Source organism: Balaenoptera acutorostrata, chromosome 18, assembly GCF_949987535.1.
Source record: "Balaenoptera acutorostrata chromosome 18, mBalAcu1.1, whole genome shotgun sequence".
Taxonomy (NCBI): domain Eukaryota; kingdom Metazoa; phylum Chordata; class Mammalia; order Artiodactyla; family Balaenopteridae; genus Balaenoptera; species Balaenoptera acutorostrata.
This window is the reverse complement of record NC_080081.1, coordinates 28873738-28894989: the sequence shown is the minus strand read 5'-3', so window position 1 is coordinate 28894989 and position 21252 is coordinate 28873738.

The window sequence follows — 21252 nt, the reverse complement described above, 5'->3', positions numbered from 1 at the left end:
GATGCAGAGGATATATCCTTAAAATGGGTCTGTGAACGAAATTTTGGCTAGGTAAAGAAACAAGGAGACCTGAGAGAGGAAGGTCTTTTATTATTAAACTAATTTAGCTATAACCCAGTTACCCCATTAGAATTAGTTTGCATCTCTTGCTTGGGGAATCATTGAGTAGCCAGGAATATTCCTGAAACCTGATTTGCATGGGTACCCCAGATTTCCATGAAAAGGTAATATAAACATTTATCTCAGCTTTGGCCAAGTTCCTTAGTTACTTGAAGTTACTTGCCTGGGAGACATCCTGATGAAAGTTGGGCAAGCAACTTTCAGGTAAAAGGTTACCTCTAAGACTTGAAAGGTAAGGACCTGACTTCTGCCTTAAGACCTAAATAAAAGGGAGCTGAGTTGTCATCCAGAAGTGTGACACTAAATCTTTCTGCAGCACATGTGCCCCAGAGCATGTGGCTCTTGTAGCTAATATAGAGTATCTGCTCTAGGTACCAGAAAGAGAATTCAGTCATGAAAGAGCTTCCAATCAGCACTTGATAAATGTGCAAAATATCTGAGTTGAGGAAGAATCTAACAGACATTTTTAAGTTCCTCAAGTTCTGTCCCTAAGCAGCCCTCTTGGTAACCTCCTGGTTGTCTAGTTACTGTTGGCTCATCTCTGTTAATTGGTTCGAGTCCTTCTTGAATTTATGGGCGCCTAGCCCCACTGGGATTAATGGTAGGAAACTGTTAATGAAGAATAAGAAAAATAAATTAATAATTTCCACCACTGTGGGGAGTCATATTCTGAGTCCTCATCTTTCTAGATTAAAGATTGGAAGGGGTGAGTTATTTAACTCCTTTATGCCTCACTTAACTCATCTGTAAAATGAAGATAATAATTGTACTAACTGGTAAGGTTGTTGTAAGAATTAAATGAGATAATGCTTACCAGGGGCATTACACAGTTCCTGACACACAGAAATCATTCGATAAAAACTGTGTTTGGGCCTTCCCTGGTGGCGCAGTGGTTGAGAATCTGCCTGCCAATGCAAGGGATGCGGGTTCGAGCCCTGGTCTGGGAAGATCCCACATCCCGCGGAGCAACTAGGCCCGTTAGCCACAACTACTGAGCCTGCGCGTCTGGAGCCTGTGCTCTGCAACAAGAGAGGCTGCGATAGTGAGAGGCCCGCGCACCACGATGAAGAGTGGCTCCCCACTCCACAACTAGAGAAAGCCCTCGCACAGAAACGAAGACCCAACACAGCCAAAAATAAATAAATTAATTAATTAATTAATTTAAAAAAATGCAACTGCGGAAAAAAAAGCAAAAACAAAAACTGTGTTTGTGGTTATCACTGATGTCTTCATTGTCACTATCATCATCATAATCTCTGGAGTGAAATGCAAAGGTTTCCCAGGTGGGCAAGACAATAAGATAGACATCTATTTCTGGAGTGTCAATTTTACTAAAATATTGAAGACTTGGATTGGAGAGAGAAACATTTTTTATTAAAACAAATATAAATATATTTTGAAATAAATTTCAAAAATCCCATGGATATTTAGGCTAAACTATGAGTAATTGGTGCTTGCAAAATGTCATAAATCTGTGCAACTTCATGTTAAGTCTCAAGACCTCAGAGGTCACATATCCTCTCTCTTCTGCCATCCGTGGAGCAGAACTCTAGGATCAATTGCATCTTTTTTAAAAAAAAAATTTGTTTCTATTTCTTTATTTTATTTTTGGCTGTGTTGGGTCTACGTTGCTGCACGCGGGCTTCCCCTAGTTGCGGCGAGCGGGGACTACTCTTCATTGTGGTGAGCGGGCTTCTCATTGCGGTGGCTTCTTTTGTGGAGCACGGGCTCTAGGCACGCATGCTTCAGTAGTTGCAGCACGCAGGCTCAGTAGTTGTGGCTTACAGACTCTAGAGCGCAGGCTCAATAGTTGTGATGCACGGGCTTAGTTGCTCCACCACATGTGGGATCTTCCCGAACCAGGGCATGAACCCTTGTCCCTTGCCTTGGCAGGCAGATTCTTAACCACTGCGCCACCAGGGAAGCCCAGTTGCATCTTAAATAGTTCCTTTCTCTAGAAGAGTTGAGCATCACTGTAATTCCCACTGGAATCTATAGTGCACTGTGAGTTCCCAGTGAATGGTGGGGTTGATGTGGTACTTGAGGAGTCAACTCAAGAGACAGATGAACAAACTGGGTGTGCACGCGCACACACACACACACACACACACAAAGCCCTGTATACTGGCAAGATCTGCTGTAGGGAGACAGCTGTGGAAGCTCTGTCTTCCTAAGAACAGCTGGGAGAAGGAAGAAACCACCAAGCCCTGGTGGTAACTGCAAGGGCAGCCACTGATGACCTGCTGCCCAGAGCTGCTACGAGAAGCAGCAGGTGGGGCTAATCCCAAGAGATGGTCCTTCCAGGATTCTCCACACCTCTCCATTACCTCAGCATGAATTACTTGAAGGAAGAAGCGTGTGTGTGCGTGTATGTGTGCACGCATATCTCATGCCCAGGGGAGAGAACCAGGAAAAAGTTAAAATTAGATTGGGATTTGTGGGAAGTGATGTTTTTTCTTAATCATCATCAAGGAGAGGGACTGTGTCTGTAGTGCATTCCAGTGGGACTGGATGCCTGGGAATTCAGAGGGGAACTTTGAACCAAATAAAAGCGAGTCAATAGGAAGTAGGCAGCCAATGTTGGTGTCCAAGGGAAGAGGGCTTACGGAAGGACTTGAAGGAGCAAGTGATGCCACCATTAGCCATCTCTGAGATTCTCTCTCAACTCTCATATATTTGGAACCCTTATCAGATACTTGATGGAATCGAATTTTACTTCTTAATTTGGTAGAGTAGGTATCCTGTATAGACTGAAGGAGAGCCATATTGAATGGATGCCAAGTTTAATCCTTTAGTTGTGACCTACAGGAATTTCTCACTCCTTCTGTGTTTGGACAGAAGTGGAGCTTACAGGTGGAACCAGAATTTTCATCAGAGAATTGCACTTCTCAAGCACGTGAACTCATGCATGATATAGTCTTTTAAAAACATTGATATAGCAGGAGCCTGCCCACAGGTCTCATGTGCATCTTTTGAGCCCTGCTATTCAAACCAGTTTACATTTTTAGTTGCCTACAGCATCAAAATATGAATTATGTAAATATTTCTTATAAGTACATAATATACATATATAATACATATATATGTATACACATTGAAGATATATATAAGGATTCAAGTTGCATTTTCCTACTTATATTTGTAATAGAATCTAGTAATAAAGAGATTAAAACCTTTTTTAATTAGTTACATAAAATGGATTAAAGTTTTATAAATTTTCTAAAATTGAATGGAAAGAAAATTAGAGTCCACAAAATATCATGGAGACAAATTCTGATTTTCATTAAGTTTTTCTGTTTTGACTCAAAAGAATCTGAACAATATCCTGTTATAACAGGGGATTGCAATGAATGTCTGAAATGAAACAGGTAAACAATTTTGGCTCAAGTATACTTAAGGTGGCTAGACAAAATATGAACTCCTATAGCCTAAAGCTTAAAGTGTGGGTCTCCTAATATGAAACATATAACTAATAATTTCATCCAAAATCAGAATACACTGAAACTTGATAGGAAAATGATAAAAATCTTTTTACAGTGAAGGGCATATTGCAAGGAAACTTCTAGTTTACTTCATTTTCAGCAACATTGCTTACTGAGTCACTGCCACGAAAGCTTGCGGCCGGCTTCCTCTGATATCATTCTTCTTTTTAAATTTTATATTTGTTGCAGACTAGTCAAACAGATTACAACTTTATTTCTTTGAATCAGGCTGCCATGACAGATTAATTATGCTGAGTAATAGAGTATGAATTCTTAAACCAATGACACTGATGCTTATCATTGCATATGACAAATTGACATATTTCCATTAATTACTGAATGAAGGGTGGACTTAAAGCCATGATGCTGTAAAAGTGGGCTCATGTGGAATTTGTAGTTAATCAAAATAATTTAAAATGGTTTACTTTTTAAAAATATAATTGAAAAAATTTCCATGTCAGTTGACACACATCTTTTGGGGGGTAGGGGATATACGTGGATAGTTAGCCTTTTGTCTCTTTTCATTCAGAATGTTGGTAGATCTTTGTGGGAATTGTTCTTTTACAGATGTTGGAGAGTCATAGTCTTAAAGATCTGTACATGAAATCATCATATGACCCCATATTCTGCACTTGCTTTTAGATTGTTTGTTTAGGATTTGTCCCCTGTGTTAGTCAGTGTCTCCTAAATATGTTCCTTGTAAAATTTTCCTATAATTTAGGACGCATGAAAACTTTTTCTTGATAAAATCTTTTGTGTTCTGATTTTGAAAAACGATATTTTGGCATGTCAGCCTGCATATAAGCAATTATTATACCCATTCATAGAAAAGATATAGATCTGGATTTATTTTTTATTTGTCTTTTTCAGATATCTGATATATTCTTACTTCTAAATTATCAACTTCTTTAACTTGCATTCTTTGTCGTGGACTGCCTCAAATCTCATGTGGAAATCCAGTTGCTGTAAGTAGAATATCCATGACTTTTTCAAAGTCCATGCAAAAGTGTGACTGGGTTATACCAAATTTTTGACCCCAGTTGATCAAGTCATAGTAAAGCTGTAGTGTTTGTGCAAATAAGTGAGTATATACAGGAATATGGCCTTTTAACGTTTGCTGTCCTTGAAGAAGTTTTTAGGATAACAAGGCTGGGCGGGGCCACATTCTTACAAGACCAGCTCTCTGTCACAAGGAGGTTCATAGCAATGCAAATGTTTCTTGCTTATGGCAACGCAAATGAATTTTGTCTGTTAGGGGAAACAAATCTCTGTAAATCTGATTCTCATTTGAATGGGTTTTAATATCTTCTGTAACTTCTAACTGGGCCCTCTTGGTTATTTGAGAGGTCTTATATCTAACCTCAACCCATATCTCCTGGAGTCAATGTGAATGTTGGAAAAGCTAGTCTGAGAATGGTTAAGAACAGCTCCAAGTCAACTAGTGGAGACTGGAAGGAATGATGGGTGGAGAAAGAGGCCACCTTCTGATAGGCATCTGACTGCCTATATGCTGTGTCTGTGTAATCTCCTGCACTTGGAAGAGCCAGCCTTCTGAAAAGGGGAGTGATATTATCTCCCAGGGAAACATGAAAAGAGAATAAACAATGCATTCCTCTTCATTAAAGTACGTCACACAGTTGATTTTTTGCATGTAAGAGTTTACCAAAGAAAATCTGGAACCACTAAATGCTACTTGCTCAACCAGGACCCTGTAACCATAACACTTAGCTCTTTGGAAGAAAGAAGGAAGCAAGATGAGGAATAATTTAAATTAGCCAAAGTCCCTCTAGATAGCAGATGCACACCTTTCAGTCCTGAAGTCAGTGATGTTTGTCAGTTTTTAACTCTATAACTCTAAGTTTTATAAACATGAAAATGCTATATTTTCCCAGTTGTGTGGGAGAAGAGATAAGCTGAACTGTCTCAATATCAGGGGTTTCTCATTCTCTTAAAGGTCTCCTAGGAAAATCCTGGGAAAGTAGTGACTATACTGGAGAAAAAAAAGCAATACGTTATTAGGCTCTTTGTCAAAATCATTTCTGTGATTATTTGTCCTTCTGTTTGAGAGTAGACAAATAATCAAATACTTTACACAGAACTGTTAGATACATTAACCTTGGATATTTCCAGGGAAAATCAAGGGCAGATACTCCCAGATCAGTTAGACTGACTTCATGAAATGCTTAGCAAATGAGAAGTTTTTGGAAAAGTGTATTTGAAAGTCCGGTTGATACATAGCTCCTTGTTGATCTCTCCTTCTCTGGTGAACCATCAAGCATCTGCTCTGTTGTTTTATAAGATTTAACAGTTCTTTTGATGGAAGCAGACAACACATTGACACTTGAAAGGATGAAAGGCAGAGCTCTTTGTTACCTACAACACCAAAGGAGAGAAGACAGCTGGGCAGTGCTATCCAAGGGTTTGTAGCTGGGGACAGGGTAACAGCTGGCTGGAGCTGTAGGGGATAGTTTATTAGGGCAGGGGGGTGGGATTATCTAGGTTTCTGGGCTCCCTGTGGATTGGCTAATTTGAATAGTTTCAGGTCCAGGATAGAGGTGCTGTTTCTGGTTGCTGGCTACCTGGCCCTGGTGATTAGGGGTGTCTTCTTATAGTAGCGTCAAGTGTGAGATCCTGAAGGGGAAGGGGTTGGGGACTTAATCAACTGTTTAAGAAAGAGAACTGATTGGCCTCTAACTAGTCAGGACCTCAAAACCAGGTCAAGGTAGCATTTAAAAAAAACCAACTATATTCCATCCATGCCCACAATTGTGCTTGGGCTTGACAGGGCTTAGGGTGTATAGCAGGTGTATGAGAAGATGTGCTACTATTAAAGAAGCTCCAGAATAGGAGGATGATTCCTGAGATCAAATTCCCATTTGTACACGACTGTTCTGCAAGGTGCATAATGAGGAGAAAGTAAGGTATCGTGATTACTTCAGATTCTGGTTTGGAAAAATTCTGCGTGAGTTTCTGTAGTCTGTATTCCTCTTTACTAATTCCATGTGAATGTCTGCTTCTCTTTTTAAAAAAAAAAAAACACCTCATTGAGATATAATTTAAATACCATAAGATTTATCTGATTGAAGTATGAAATTTAATAATTTTTAGTAAATTTACAGAATTTTGTAACCATTGCCACAATCCATTTTTAGAACATTCGCATTACCCCAAAAGGAGTCCTGCATCTATTTGCCATCAGTCACCGTTCCCGCTCCAGCCCCAGACAACCACTAATCTGCTTTTTGCCTGTGTAGAGTTGCCTTTTCTGGACATTTCATATAGTAAGTGGAATTGTACAATAAGCGGTCTTTAGATCTGGGTTTTGTATCTAGCTTTGAGTTAGCATAATGTTTTTGAGGTTCATCCATGGTATAGCACATATCAGCACTTTATGTTCCCTTTTATTGATGAATAGAATTCCATTGTATGGACATACCACATTTTGTTTATTCATTCACCAGTTGACGGACATTTGGGTTGTTTCCAATGTGAGGATATAGTGAACAAGGCTGCCAGGAATGTTGCATACAAGTTTCTATGTGGACCCATGTGTTCATTTCTCTTGGGTAGATACCTAGGAGTAGAATTAGTTGGTCATATGATACATTTATGTACAAATTTTCCAAAGTGGCTGCATCATTTTATGTTCCCACCAGCAATGTATGAGAGTTCTAATTTCTCCACATCTTCACCAACACTTGTTATTGTTTGTCCTTTTGATTATAGACATTCTATTGGATGTGTGTGAACATTTACTTCTTAGTCTTGGTGTCGGAGGATGGAGGGAGCAAAAAGTACCAACTGAACTGAGAAGGTATCTTGAGACTGAAACATGAGGCAAGCAGTTCCATATAAGCAATGGATCAGTTTATTATAGGGTGATTTACTCACGGGGTGGGATCCAGTGGATGATGATCTGGAAGCATTCGCAGCTGTGCTCCACCCGCTGAGGAGCCATTGGGACAATTTTATAGTTAACCTAGGGTATGGGGGTACGTGCTTGGAAACAGGAAATACATTCTTAAGTAAAGATTTATGAATGGATGACTAGTCTCGTGGGTGCTGGGAATACATCAGCAAAGGTCTTCATCATTGTTTGGAGACTAACAGAGCATAGAGGCCACCTGGACCTAACGATTATTAAACAATACTAACTACAAAGCCCTTGACGACAGAGAAGAGATTTACTACACAGTACAGCCCTAGATAGGGTTAGTGAAAGGACAGGAGGAGTTGAATGGGCCCAAGATGGCATCAGTTATGCTAACAGCCATACAATTGGCTTGATAGTGTGTTTGCAATATATCTTTACTCCAAAAGTCTCTTCTATTCTGTGAGATGAGGATATTACCTCTGTCTCGGAGCTTGTTTCCCAACCTTAAGGGGAAAGGATTCAGTTCCCTTTTATTAGGACTCAAGGATCCAGGAAATGGGATTGTACTGTGTTCTTTCCTTTTATGGTCCCAGAACATATGAGGGACATTTCCATATTGATTCCCTGACCAGAAAGTCATGAAAAGGTCATATGATAGATAAAAAGTGAGTGCTTATTTCAAGCTTCATCTGTGGTAAGTGATTCTATGGTGATAAATACCTCAGAATTAATTGCTTTTGCCCTGTTTTCCTTGGTTAATTGGCAGCACATAGCTAAAATACTTTGGAGTGAGAGATGGCAGACTTAGCCCAGATTATCTGTGTTTCAAAGTAGATTAGTTTATGGGGGAGGAAGTTGGTCTAATGAAGTGAAGTTTGGATGATACTGGACCTTGACCAGGTTCTGGGACATAGTTACCTTATTCATAGCATAGGAATGGTAAACAATCAGAGGATTTCAAAACTGTTTTTTTAGTTGAAGAACTCTTTCATCTAGAAGACTAATATATTAATCAGAAATAAGAGCATTTACTCCGTTTGGAATGGGGTGAGAAGCCAAGTTCCTAAAGTTTTGCTTTCTTTGGGTGGCTATTCCTCTCTCGGGTAGCACAGTTACAGAACCCTGGGAATCTGCAGTAAGGAAAGTACTGACTATATCATCTGTGAAATTCCCACTCAGCAACTAGGAATCTATAAGTATATCGCTTTTCAATTCTAGGAAAAGTTTTCTTCTGATGCGTTGTATAGATTTTATCTCTGTGAATAAACAATTGGCCTTAAAGAAGCTCAAACAACTTATTCATAATATTTTACATAAAATTCAAAGCATATAATGCTACTAATAGTCCAGAACATTTTGTAAGGGAGAAATTGTGCCATAAAAGCTTGAGAGATTTTCTACCCAACTGCACTCAAAGAGTTAGGATAGAAATGCCTGTAGTTTTTGTAATAAAATCTCTTGGAAGGAGTCATTCTTAACACATGATTCTCATAATGAGTGAACTTCTTTCATATATTCACCAAACTATTTTTTAAATTTTTATTTATTTATTTAGTTTTTGCCTGTGTTGGGTCTTCGTTTCTGTGCGAGGGCTTCCTCTAGTTGCGGCAAGCCGGGGCCACTCTTCATCGCGGTGCGCGGGCCTCTCACTATCGCGGCCTCTCTTGTTGCGGAGCACAGGCTCCAGACGCGCAGGCTCAGTAGTTGCGGCTCACGGGCCCAGTTGCTCCGCGGCATGTGGGATCTTCCCAGACCAGGGCTCGAACCTGTGTCCCCTGCATTGGCAGGCGGATTCTCAACCACTGCGCCATCAGGGAAGCCCACACCAAACTATTTTTGACAACTAGTACACACCCATCGCTGAACCAGGTACTGTGGAGTCTATTTAATATATGTGCAATTTCTTTGATGTAGAGAGTATTGTCTCAGTAGAATACGCTAGTGGGATTTATTGGAAGAGGACTAGACTTTGTTAACAATTAAGGTCAGATTTTTAGAACTCTGATAATTGTCCTTCGTTTCTGCTTGAAATCAGCTCTATCTGTTGACACTCAGCTACCCTGGGAACACCCTTTGGAGAACCCAGAGCACCTGATAATATCATAATTAAAATAAGAATAAGAGGTGATCTGTGCTTCCTTATGGGGAAATGGGTACAATTAAGATGTTGAGATTAGGAAAAAAGGTGAATAAACAAAGGATTTTATGTGTGCTGGGAAATTGGTCCAGAAATTATTTTAAGTAAATTTTGTAGTCTCAAAAGTTAGAATTTAACCTTTCTTGCCATTAGTTCAGTTTGATTATCCGTGGAACATTGGTTAAATTACAATAAAGAGTAGAATGGCATTTTTACCCTAAACTTCTAAAGTTTCTATTTTCTTTTTTTTTCCATTTATTTATTTAATTAATTTATTTTTGGCTGCGTTGGGTCTTCATTGCTGCGTGTAGGCTTTCTCTAATTGCGATGAGTAGGGGCTACTCTTCGCTGCATTGCGTGGGCTTCTCATTGCAGTGGCTTCTCTTGTTGCAGAGCACAGGGTCTAGGGGTGCAGGCTTCAGTAGTTGTGGCTCGTGGACTCTAGAGCGCAGGCTCAGTAGTTGTGGCGCACGGGCTTAGTTGCTCCGTGGCATGTGGGATCTTCCTGGACCAGGGCTCGAACACTTGTCCCCTGCATTGGCAGGTGGATTCTTAACTACTGCATCACCAGGCAAGCCCCTCTATTTTCTTTTTAAGGGAAAGGGAGACTTAGCTAAATTCTGAAGCAGGGATCCAAATATTTTTACTGTCTCTTATAATCCCACTCTCATCTCCTGAGTCTTGGACTTTGTCAGGTATCTAGAAGGAGCAGGGAATTCAAATGGCATTTTGTGGATTTAATAAAATGTATATTTTGTTTAATAAAATGTATATAAAATGTGTATCACTGTTTCTACCTTTATAAAATTGGAATAATAAACTTTTCTTAGTTATTTGAATTACAGAAAAGACTGATTAAAGTAGAGCTTGTTATTATTGTTTCTAAACTGCGTTGTTCATTACTGAAAAAACACACTTATTGTACCCGAAGTTATCCAGTGGCTTAGAATAGCAATAAAAGGATGCACATTTGTTTTCAGTAGGCAGTTTTAAAGTTGGTATTATGCAATGTTCAGGAGGTAGATATACTCATGTTTACTTGTTCAATTGCAAAACATTGCCAGGAAAAAAAATGACTTGCTTCCTGTTCCTGAGTTGTTGCTATCTTATTCCTTTCAAACAGACCAGGTCAATTATCCATAATCTAATGTCTAAAATGCAAAGAAATAGGAAAGTTCACTTTCATCATTTCACCCTTATTTGATGCACTTTAAAATGCAGAATGTTTTTTTAAGTATATAGTTGTTGTCTTTTTGATTTTTAATTTAAAGAATCTAGAAGAATATAACATACCACGTGGGCATCACCTCATGTCTTTTTAGATACACACGTTGTAGAAAATCTGTCCATTTGTCTAAGCAGTTATTGGACACAGTAGTTCCTAAGTAGAAGACAGTATGATCTACTGGCAAGAGCACAGGACAGGGAGTCAGGAGACCTGAGCACTTATTCTGGCTCTGTGTCCAACCAGCTATGTGATCCTGGCAACAACAGTCAACAATAACTGGCCTGGAACCAAACAGGTTCATCATAAACACTTGGTGAATGAATGGATTAACTCAGCCAATATTTGTTGTGTGTCTATCATGTTCCACGCACTGCTGTATGTGCTAGGCTTAGAATAGTAAACCAAATTCCCTGCCCTTGTGGAGCTGTGATTCTATCTGAGAAAGATAGACAGCAAAACAAGTAAATGTATAAGGTGGCAGATCTGATAAGCATTGCTTTGGGGACAAATAAAGCAGAGAAAAAGGGTGCTGTAGATTGAATGTTTGTGTCCCCTCAAAATTCATATATTGAAACTTAATCATCAATGTGATATTATTTGGAGGTGGGGTCTTTGCGAGGTGATTAGGTCATGAGAATGGAGCTCTCATGAATGGGGTAATATCCTTCTAAAAGAGCCCCAGAGAGCTTCCCTGGTGGTGCAGTGGTTAAAAATCTGCCTGTCAATTCAGGGGACACGGGTTCGAACCCTGGTCCAGGAAGATTCCACATGCCGCGGAGCAACAAAGCCTGTGAGCCACAACTACTGAAGCCCGCGTGCCACAACTACTGAAGCCACGTGCCTAGAGCCCATGCTCTGCAACAAGAGAGGCCACTGCAATGAGAAGCCTGTGCACCGCAACGAAGAGTAGCCCCCGCTCACCACAAATAGAGAAAGCCCACGCGCAGCAATGAAGACCCAATGCAGCCAAAAATAAATAAATTTTTTAAAAAAGCCCCAGAGAGCTCCCTCGCCCTTTCTGTCATGTGAGGACACAGGGAGAAGACAGCCATCTGTGAACCAGGAAGAGGGCTCTCACCAGATATCAAATCTGCTGGCCCTGATCTAGGACTTCCTGGCCTCCAGAACTGATAAAGGAGGCTGCTACTGAGGAAAGGAAAGGGTTTTATTTTCTCATCCAGGGCTGGGTTTTAAAAATGCTTTGTGGAGTTGGAGGTGGGGAGTCTCTCTGTGAATGCTCGTGTGTGTGTGTGTGTGTGTGTGTGTGTGTTTGTGCGCGCGCGCGCATGTGTGCGTATGGGGTGAGGTAAAAGCAGGGTGAGGTAAGTGGTTAGGAAGATTGCTCTCTGGCTCAACTTGCAAGTACTAAAATTTAAAGGCATGAATATGTGCAGATCCTGGCTGTAAGTGATAGTTAATAGCTGCATGAGGCCAGCTATCACATGCTCATAAGATGGAAGGGACATGTCTCTTCATATCCACTATTTATCAGCTCCCTTTGCATATCACGTATTTATTACCAATCCCTGAACAAGAAAAACAACATGCAGCATCCTGATTTTGTATTTTCCTTTTGGTTTCATACTACATGTGGTCTTACTCCTTACCTTTTCTTTTGACACAATTGGTTTCTTAGGAACCACAATATTTGGAAAAGGATACACTAGAAATCCTTTTGAGTGATTCATAACACTTCTCCTAAGTAATAGAGCTGAAGGTTGAAGCCAGGTAAGTGTGTGGAAGTGCTTTTAAAGAGATTTTACCATTTGGGATGATCATTAGAGACAAGAAAAGTAGGACATTCCTCTCATTGTCCCTAAGTGGTGGATTGTATTACAGGGAACTCATCATGACACACAATGGTGGGTTTTTTGGATTGACACTAGCCTCACTTACTGGTTCCCAATTGCTGTTGTGAGCTGAATAGCCTATAGTTTTTTTGGATGTATTGGGGTTTATCTGAATTTATTATTCTATTTGTTGTGTCTTGATCTATTGACATTGGTTTACAACAGATTGAAAACTTAAAGGTGACCTTCAAAAAATAATTTCTCAAGCAATAGTCCTGGAAACAAATGATGTGCTGCTTTTCTCTAAGGTGATTTCTTAGTTCGTATTTTCTTGGTAAAGGCAAACTTAAAATGGTTTGTTAGACAGAGTACATGTTTGTTAAGATGTCTGGCTGGGTAAGTGGAAAAATAATTGTTTTACAGAAGAAAATTGAAAAATCAATCTAACTTCACTATACTATCAATCTCCTTTTCCATGAAAGAAAGGAAGTTTGTCTGTGCAGGTGGTCTGTTAGAGTCGAGTCGCTCTACTGATGACAGGTAAGATGTGGTGTTTCCCCAGAACACTGGGGTCAGAATAGGCTCCTGGCTTGAGGAAAGATGAAAAAAGTACTCTACTGGGATAGCTCTTCTTATCGCTCTCTCCCGACCAGAGTAAATGAACAGAAGAAAAGAATTAACTCAATTCAGGAAAGAATTATAAAACCAAGCAATTTATTAGAGGACAAAAAATCTTTGAAAGATTTCATGTAGTTGAATTATTTGTCCAGAACAAGAGAAAGTTTAAGGCTGAGTAAACAATTATCTTAAAATTATTTCAGAGAGTATTTTTTATAGAGGATGTTTTACTCATTTAATAAATAGTTCTTGGGCACTTGTGCCAAGTGTACAATGGTGAGTAAGGTAAGACCCTTACTCACCAATGAGGGTAAGACCCTGCCCTTAAGGAGTTTTGCCTGGGAGAGAGCCCCTCCCACAAATCAAGTAAATGAACAAAAGATAAAGGAATCACAAATTGTGATAAGGGCTATGAAGGAAGCATGCAAAGGGCTCAGACAAAAAATTAAAAAAGAATCTACTTTAGATAGGAAAGTCTTTTCTTTCCTGTCTCAGCTTAAATATTCCCTTTAGAGGAGGCATCACATTTAGGAGAGATGGCATTTAAGCTGAGATCTGAAAGAAAAAAAGGAGCTAGCCATGCATGGTAAACAGTGGGGAGGAGGAAGAGTGTTCTAACGATTTTGTACGTGCTAAGGCCCTGAGGCAGAAAAGTGGTTGGCTTTGAGGATCTCCTGGAAAACCATTATGCTTAGGTGATGGGAAGAAAAAGAGAGTGACTCAAGATGTGGTTGGAGAGATAGGAGAAGTCAACATCATGTAGGCTTCATAGGTCATGTTAAAGACTTTGGATTTTATTCCAAGCACCAGGTGAGTTTATTGAGGGGTTAAACTGAGGTAGTGACATGATCCAATAAACATTTTAAAATATTATAATTTTACAAATATGGAAGTGGAGAGACCAATCAGTAGGCAGTTATAATACCCAGGTGATGATAGCTTTACCTGCCTTGCAGAGGCAGAGAAAGAGGAAAGTGCATGGATTTGAGAGACATCTTGGAATAGAACCCAGAGGCAGAACTTTCTATTGCATTGGACATGACAAGTACGGAAAAGGAAGGAATCAACATTTCTATTTTTTGGGGGGTGGGGTGGTGGCTGGTAGTACACTTGGCTTAACAGAGGCATACTGAGAGTGGTGAGGTGGAAAAGAGATTTGTTGAGAAAATCAAGAATTTTGTTTTAGATATGTCATGTTTCCTATGTTCATGGGACTCCCAAGTGGAGAAGCCAAAAGGATTTTTTTTTTTTTGGCCGCGTTGGGTCTTCATTGCTGCACGCAGGCTTTCTCCAGTTGGGGAGAGCGGGGGCCACTCTTTGCTGAGGTGCACAGGCTTCTCACTGCGATGGCCTCTCCCATTGCGGAGCATTGGCTCCAGGTGTACGGGCTTCAGTAGTTGTGGCTCGCAGGCTTTAGAGCACAGGCTCAGTAGTTTTGGCGCACAGGCCCAGCTGCTCCGCGGCATGTGGGATCCTCCCGGACCAGGGCCCGAACCCGTGTCCCCCGCATTGGCAGGCGGACTCCCAACCACTGCGCCACCAGGGAAGCCCCCAAAAGGATGTTTTAAAGAGAAGTATGGAGCATCAGAAGAGGCCTGGGTTAATGATACCAATGTGGAAGTCAACAGCTAATTCAAGGCTGTGGGAATGGATGCAATCAGCTATGAAGAGAATGGAGGGAGAGAAAAGAACAGGCGAGGAACCCAGCCTCCATGAGCATGATAGAGGCTGGGTCAGGAGACAGAGGAATCTAAGGAGAGACGGTCGATGAAGCAGAAAGAAAACCAGCACATGGGGCATGGGAGTCATGAAGAGAGTGTTTAAAGGAGGGGATAGCAGTCAGTTGTGCCAATTGCTTCTTAGAGGTCTGAGGACAGAGTAACTAATGCCTACTGAGTTTGACAACATGAAGTTTTGGGTGATCTTGACCCAGGCGTTTCCTTGGATGGTAAGGCTGGAAGACCATATGCATTAGGTTGAAGAACTAAAATGGGAAAGAAGGACATGAAAGGTAACCTTCTGTCCTACGTGCTTAAGACTCAACCATGCATCCAACACTGGTGATTTAGGAATAATTTTATGACAGTCAAAATTGATTTCCTTTTTAAAAGAAATGTAGACTCTCTCCTTCTTTGAAAGCATTTTAAAGCTCCACAGTTCTTGATATATCCAGAATGCTCAATGGTAGTCTAGCTACCAATATTTATTGTGTTATCTGAAATAGAATTTAAAATTTGTCATCAATCACTGTTTTTTGAGTTTTCCTGCTTACCCAAGTCATCTAATAAACAAAAATTTAAATCTGTACTTAAATGACTATAAGCTGGTGGTCAGCATTTCTGAATATCCACAGTGAACAAAGTATCATGTAAAGCACCTGGGGAGTTACAAAAGAGGCAGAGGCATAATCACAAAGTTCCAAGGAATTTACAATTTCAACTCAAGCTGTGGCCCAATATTTATAGAAAACAATTAAGCAACTTTCTCTCATAATAATCTCAACAAAGTCCTGTTGTCCCCACCATGGTTTATTATGAATAAGGAAGATTTTCTGTACAATTAACGAATTAAATATCATCTATTTCAGTATTCCAGAATGTATTTTGTAGATATATGGTTATGTGTGTCTCAATAACAACTTTTTAGAAGCGGAGGAGAAAACAGAGACTCGAACCAAGATTAATCAGAAGAGTTGTTTCTAGTATAATGTTATATGCCAATTACATCTCAATTTTTTTAAAAAAAGTTGTTTTTCTCTCTCTCTTCCAGTCTAAACCCAATCTGTCCTTGTAGAACTCCAATCCCATCTCCTCACACTTTCTCAGGGTTTTCTTCTTTACACTATCCCCCAAATCTTCTGTATCTTTTACCTCTCCCTCTCTAGCAGTTTACCCCCATCATTATGTAAACTCTCAAGATTCTCACATATAAAAAAAGACAAATGAGTTACAAGCTCCTCAAGTTTAAGAGATGCCAACTCAAATACATGTTCTCCCCTCACTCCTGGCATGCACACACACACACACACATACACACACACACCCTTCAAAATAATTTCAGGCTTCCTTTCCCTTGTGATTTCCCCCTCTCCGTGAACGACATCACCCAAGCCAGACACCTGGGATGTGTCGTTGACTCTTTAATTACCTGACCCTCACTTTTCATTCATCACTAGGTGAGGTCCTGTTGACATATCTTCTAAATATCTCTTTAGTCCAGCTACATCTTTCCAGGACTATTATCCTAGTCTAGGGCACCATATCTGTCACCTAAATCACCTATGACCTTTTAACTGGTTTCTGGAATTCCAGTTTTGCTCTCTTTAACTGTCTACAGTGCATCCATGGTGATCTTTCTAAGTACACATCCCTGGATTAAAAGTATTTAGTGTCTCCCCATCACTACCCAGGTCAAATCTGAACCTCTTATCTTTGAAGAGCCTTTCTGAACTAGATTTGTTCACCTGACTGTCACTGTTCTCTTGCCCTGATGCTACACACACATACACAAACACACGTACACACAGAGACATACACACAGTTCAGATACACACGCACGTACACATGCACAGAGACATACACACCCATGCACATGCATGTGCGTACATAGAGACACACACACACATCTTCAGAGATAATGTTCTCGCTCATCTCTAGGCTATGCGGTGCTGTCTTCTCTCCTGGGGGGAATTTCTTTGTTTATGACCTCTGTCTAGCTAACTCCCACTCATGCTCAGACTTCAGCCTAAATGTCACCTGCCCTAGGAAGCCTTCCCTAAGTGCCATAGAGTCTGGGTTCCTCTGCGCTTTTCCTGTCAGAGTTCTTACTGAGCTCCATGTTGTGTGATTGATTTTGGGGCTGCTGATAGGAATAAAGAAACAGTGTTGCTTATCTCAGATTTATAACTTGGCTTTCTCCACAATCTTTTTAAAACGTACTGAACAGCGAGTTTCCAAATGACTACAATGTCAATTTAAACAACTGAAATAATAAAAACTTTCCTAGTCTAAAAGTGACTAAGATAATGCTTATTCATGTCTTGTTGATTATACTATGTTTCAACCTCTTGGCAAAGATCATTTTTCTAGCACCACCTACAACATATTAAAATGAACTTCACTTTCAGCCATTGTTTTCCTTTTCCCCTGTTTCCTTTGATTTGCCAAAAAGCTTATACTTTCAAGAATTAATTTAGTAAGGCATTCGAATTTACCTGCTTATTATATTGAATGTATTATAGTTTTAAAATCCCCTTTGGAATTTATTCACTTAATCTTTAGTCAACATTACAAAATGCTTCTATAGTATCTGTTTAGTAAAATAACCTTGTCATACTTCTGCCAACTCCAAGGAATACAGACACTCTGCAAATAATAAACACCACTGTGATTAATAAGCAGCATAAAAAAATCTAGCCAGAATGATTATAGAGCGTATGACCCAGGAAATACATTCACATGCCTCACTCTACCACTATTCCATTTTTCAAAATTAATTTTTATATTTATTAAACTAACATATGCACCTAGTTTACTGTAAGAAGGTTTATAATGAGTAATAGCTGCTTCCTGCCCCTTCCCCATATCCTTTGCTTTTGTGAATTCTGTACCCTTAAATAATAACTTTCTTTTTTTCCTAGCCTTTTCAGGCTTTTCCTTTCATATTCCTAAATAACATACTTTTACTGCTATTCTTGGTTTTTCAATTAGGTGTTATCTATATTTTTCCTGTTTGTTTTACTTCTTAAATTATAAACTATAACACAACTATAGAAAAGGGCATAAGGCATGTATACTTAAAGAAATAATTATACAAATTTAGTAGTATATAAAGTGCATCATATTTTATGTCATATGTATATAATAATATATGCATAAAAATGTAATTTTATATAGTACTTATATAATATAATGTATAACACATGTGTAATATAAATAGTGCTGAGGTTGAGAAAACTGTAGTAGAGTATTTCATTGTATGGCTATACCAAAAACTCTAGCCACAGAAAATTATCATAGAAATTATCATAGATGGAGTTAGAGTTTTTCCATTTTAGGCCTAAACAGACAATACTTCTATGAACATTCTGATATTTGTATCCTGGTCACATAAGCAGTTTCTCTACAAGTAGAAATTTTGGTCATAGGATAAGCATATCTTCAACTTTTCTAGATAGTCTGCAAATTGTTTTCCCAAGTTGGGTGTTAGGTTTTTGCCATAGAAAATTAAGATTTACCTTTGTTGCACCATAACCATCATATACACTTTTCTTCCCCTTTTCTTCCAATTTATTTAGATCACAATTTTATTTGTGTCACAAGACTATTTAAAACAGTCTTCGGTGTTCATATTGACAACATAAATTAACTTATATCCATGTCATGTACCTATTATGATTATTTTTCCCTGCAAGAAAAAATTTTGGAGATGAATAATTGTATAATTATTCTTTTTTGTTTGCTTACATTCTATGTAACTGTTATCCATTTATCCTTAGATGCTTTCATAGACTTATAAACTCCTGTAAATATGGTCAAACATAAAAAGCAATCTCTCTGTTCTACTTTTTCTTGGAGAGATACTTCCTCTGGTCTTCAGCTCCTAACTAGATTAACTGCATTGTAGACAGGTTAAACAGTATTTTTTCCCCCTCAATCATCCTGGGAATAGTTTTTGAGTCTTTCCTGTGCTGGATTCACCTGTTTCCTGGATTCCTTAATTTCCTTCCTCAGTTTAGCTTAAGCACATTTTGGGAGAATAGCTTTACATTCTACTTTCCCTCAACTTCATCTCTGAAATCCTTTAATTTGATTTGATTTTATTTCTCCCATCATATTTTCATTTTCCGGGAGCATTTTTTCCATCTTTGAATGTCCCTTTTATTTATACAGCATCCAGTTTTTGCTGTTTGTTGTTTATTGCTCTGGGAAAATCAATTACAATTTTGTTGTATTTTTTTCTTGTGCTCTCCGCACTTTTGTTTCCTCAGTCTCCCCACTTTTTTCTCTTTGTTTCAGGTTCTTTCACTTCAGACATTTTCCTAAAATGTCTACTGGTCTTTGCCTGCTTGTTCAGATTTCAACCTGTGGCACCAAGGGGCAGATTGGAAATTCTATGTGTGTGGTGGGGCAGAAAACCCATTTCAGTGAGAACCTTGCTCACCCTCAATATTGATCCCTGTAGGTATTCTTTTCCTTGAGTTGAGCTGGTTATTTCCCCAGAACAGAATCTTCAGTCTCTTGCCAGGATGTAGAAGGCTGCCGTCACTCTTCTGGTGTGTCTAGTGGGGGATGAGGGCTGAAGCTCTCACTGTCTATAAGGCAGGTCTTTGCTTAATCCTTCTGATTCCAGTAAGGGGCCTCCGTCCCTTCCCACCTTCAGCTGTCCTCATTGTGTGACCAAGTCCACGGATATCAGGCACAACCTCTCTGGAAGATAAGCTACATGTCTTCAGCTGACTCGGAGCAATCACTGGTTGTACAGGCTGGAGATGGATGCTTGAGTCTGATCTCTTAGAATTTTAATAGAATCTTTTGTTTCTCGCTTCACTTCCGTCCCTTGTCTTCAAAGACACATGCTCCTCCAACTCCTGAGCCTCTTCTGGGCTGTGAAACAGGTCGGCTTGCCTCCCTGGCAGACACTGTGTAGGGAAAGCCCAAATCTGACTCTGTGGTCCCTCATCTCTCTGGTTTTCATCTTACACAATATCGTTAACATTTCTAGTCAGCTGCTATCTCCTCTTTCATCTCTGTCTTTGTGGGTTTATACCTTTAAACATTTTTTTCCTGTCATTTTAGAGGAGTTTTGGAAGGAGCATGAGGAAAAAAGCATATATTTTTAATATGCTATCTTTAACCAAATGCTTAATCCTTCTCTGTTGCTAAGGTGACATGCTATATGACATATATATAAAATGTGTATTAATGAGTTAATAGGAGATGAGAAAATAGAGATATGTTATCATCATCATCTCTCTCTCTCTCTCTCTCTCTCACACACACACACACACACACACGCACACAAACTGCTCCAGATGAGTTCTCTGATGTTTCTCAAATTGCCAATTTCAAAGGTTCCTTTGAACATTCTCATTTTACTCTGATTGACAGCCTACTTCTTTGTTTTTGCAGTACCTTCCCATGACTCTGGGGACACCAGCCTTCCTTGTTTCTTACAGTGTCTTCTGAATTTCTCTTCTCTGTTCACTCCTCATGCATTTGTGACTCCCGTTATTTTATTCTTTTTTTCTACTTTTTCGGATTCTCCTTGAACATTTCCTCCCTTTAATTAGCATCTCTAAACCACGATAAACACATTTTCGTCTTGCATTCCGATAGAGCTCCTAAGTTTCTCCGCTGTTGCTCCATGGTACCGTAAGCTCATTCTACCCCAAACAGATTTCTTTTTTTCTCCTCCAATTCAATTGCTACCTCTCTTTTCCCTTAATGCTGTTTATCTAAGTTAGGGGCTGGCAAATGTTTTCTGCAAAGGCCAGATAGTAAATACTTTAGGCTTTGTGGGCCGTGCAGTTTCTGTCACAATTGTGCTGTTGTAGTGAAGGGCAGCTATAGTCAACATGTAAACAAATGAATGTGGTTGTCTTCCCAAGACTTTATTTACGAAAGTTGGCCAGTAGTCTGGCTTTGGCTTGGCCTATAGTACGCTGATCCCTGATCCAGATTAATGGCCATCCAGCCAGAAACCTCTTAAGAACTTCACCTTACACATCTATCTGCTTCGTGGGTTACAATGACCCTGTCTTTCCAGATCTGGTTTCCACCATCTTCACACACTTTCCTCCCTCAGACCCGCATCTCTCTCGCCTGTCAATTGCAGTAGCTGTTTAACCCACCCCCTTGCTTTCCATCTCGCAATCCTGCTCCACATTGCTTCCAAAGCAGTGTCTCATGAGAACAGAATTTACTCTGTTATTTCTTGTTTAAAATACCCAGTGTTCTTCAAATCTCTACACTGCAGGGCTTCCCCAATTTTAGATGTATAAG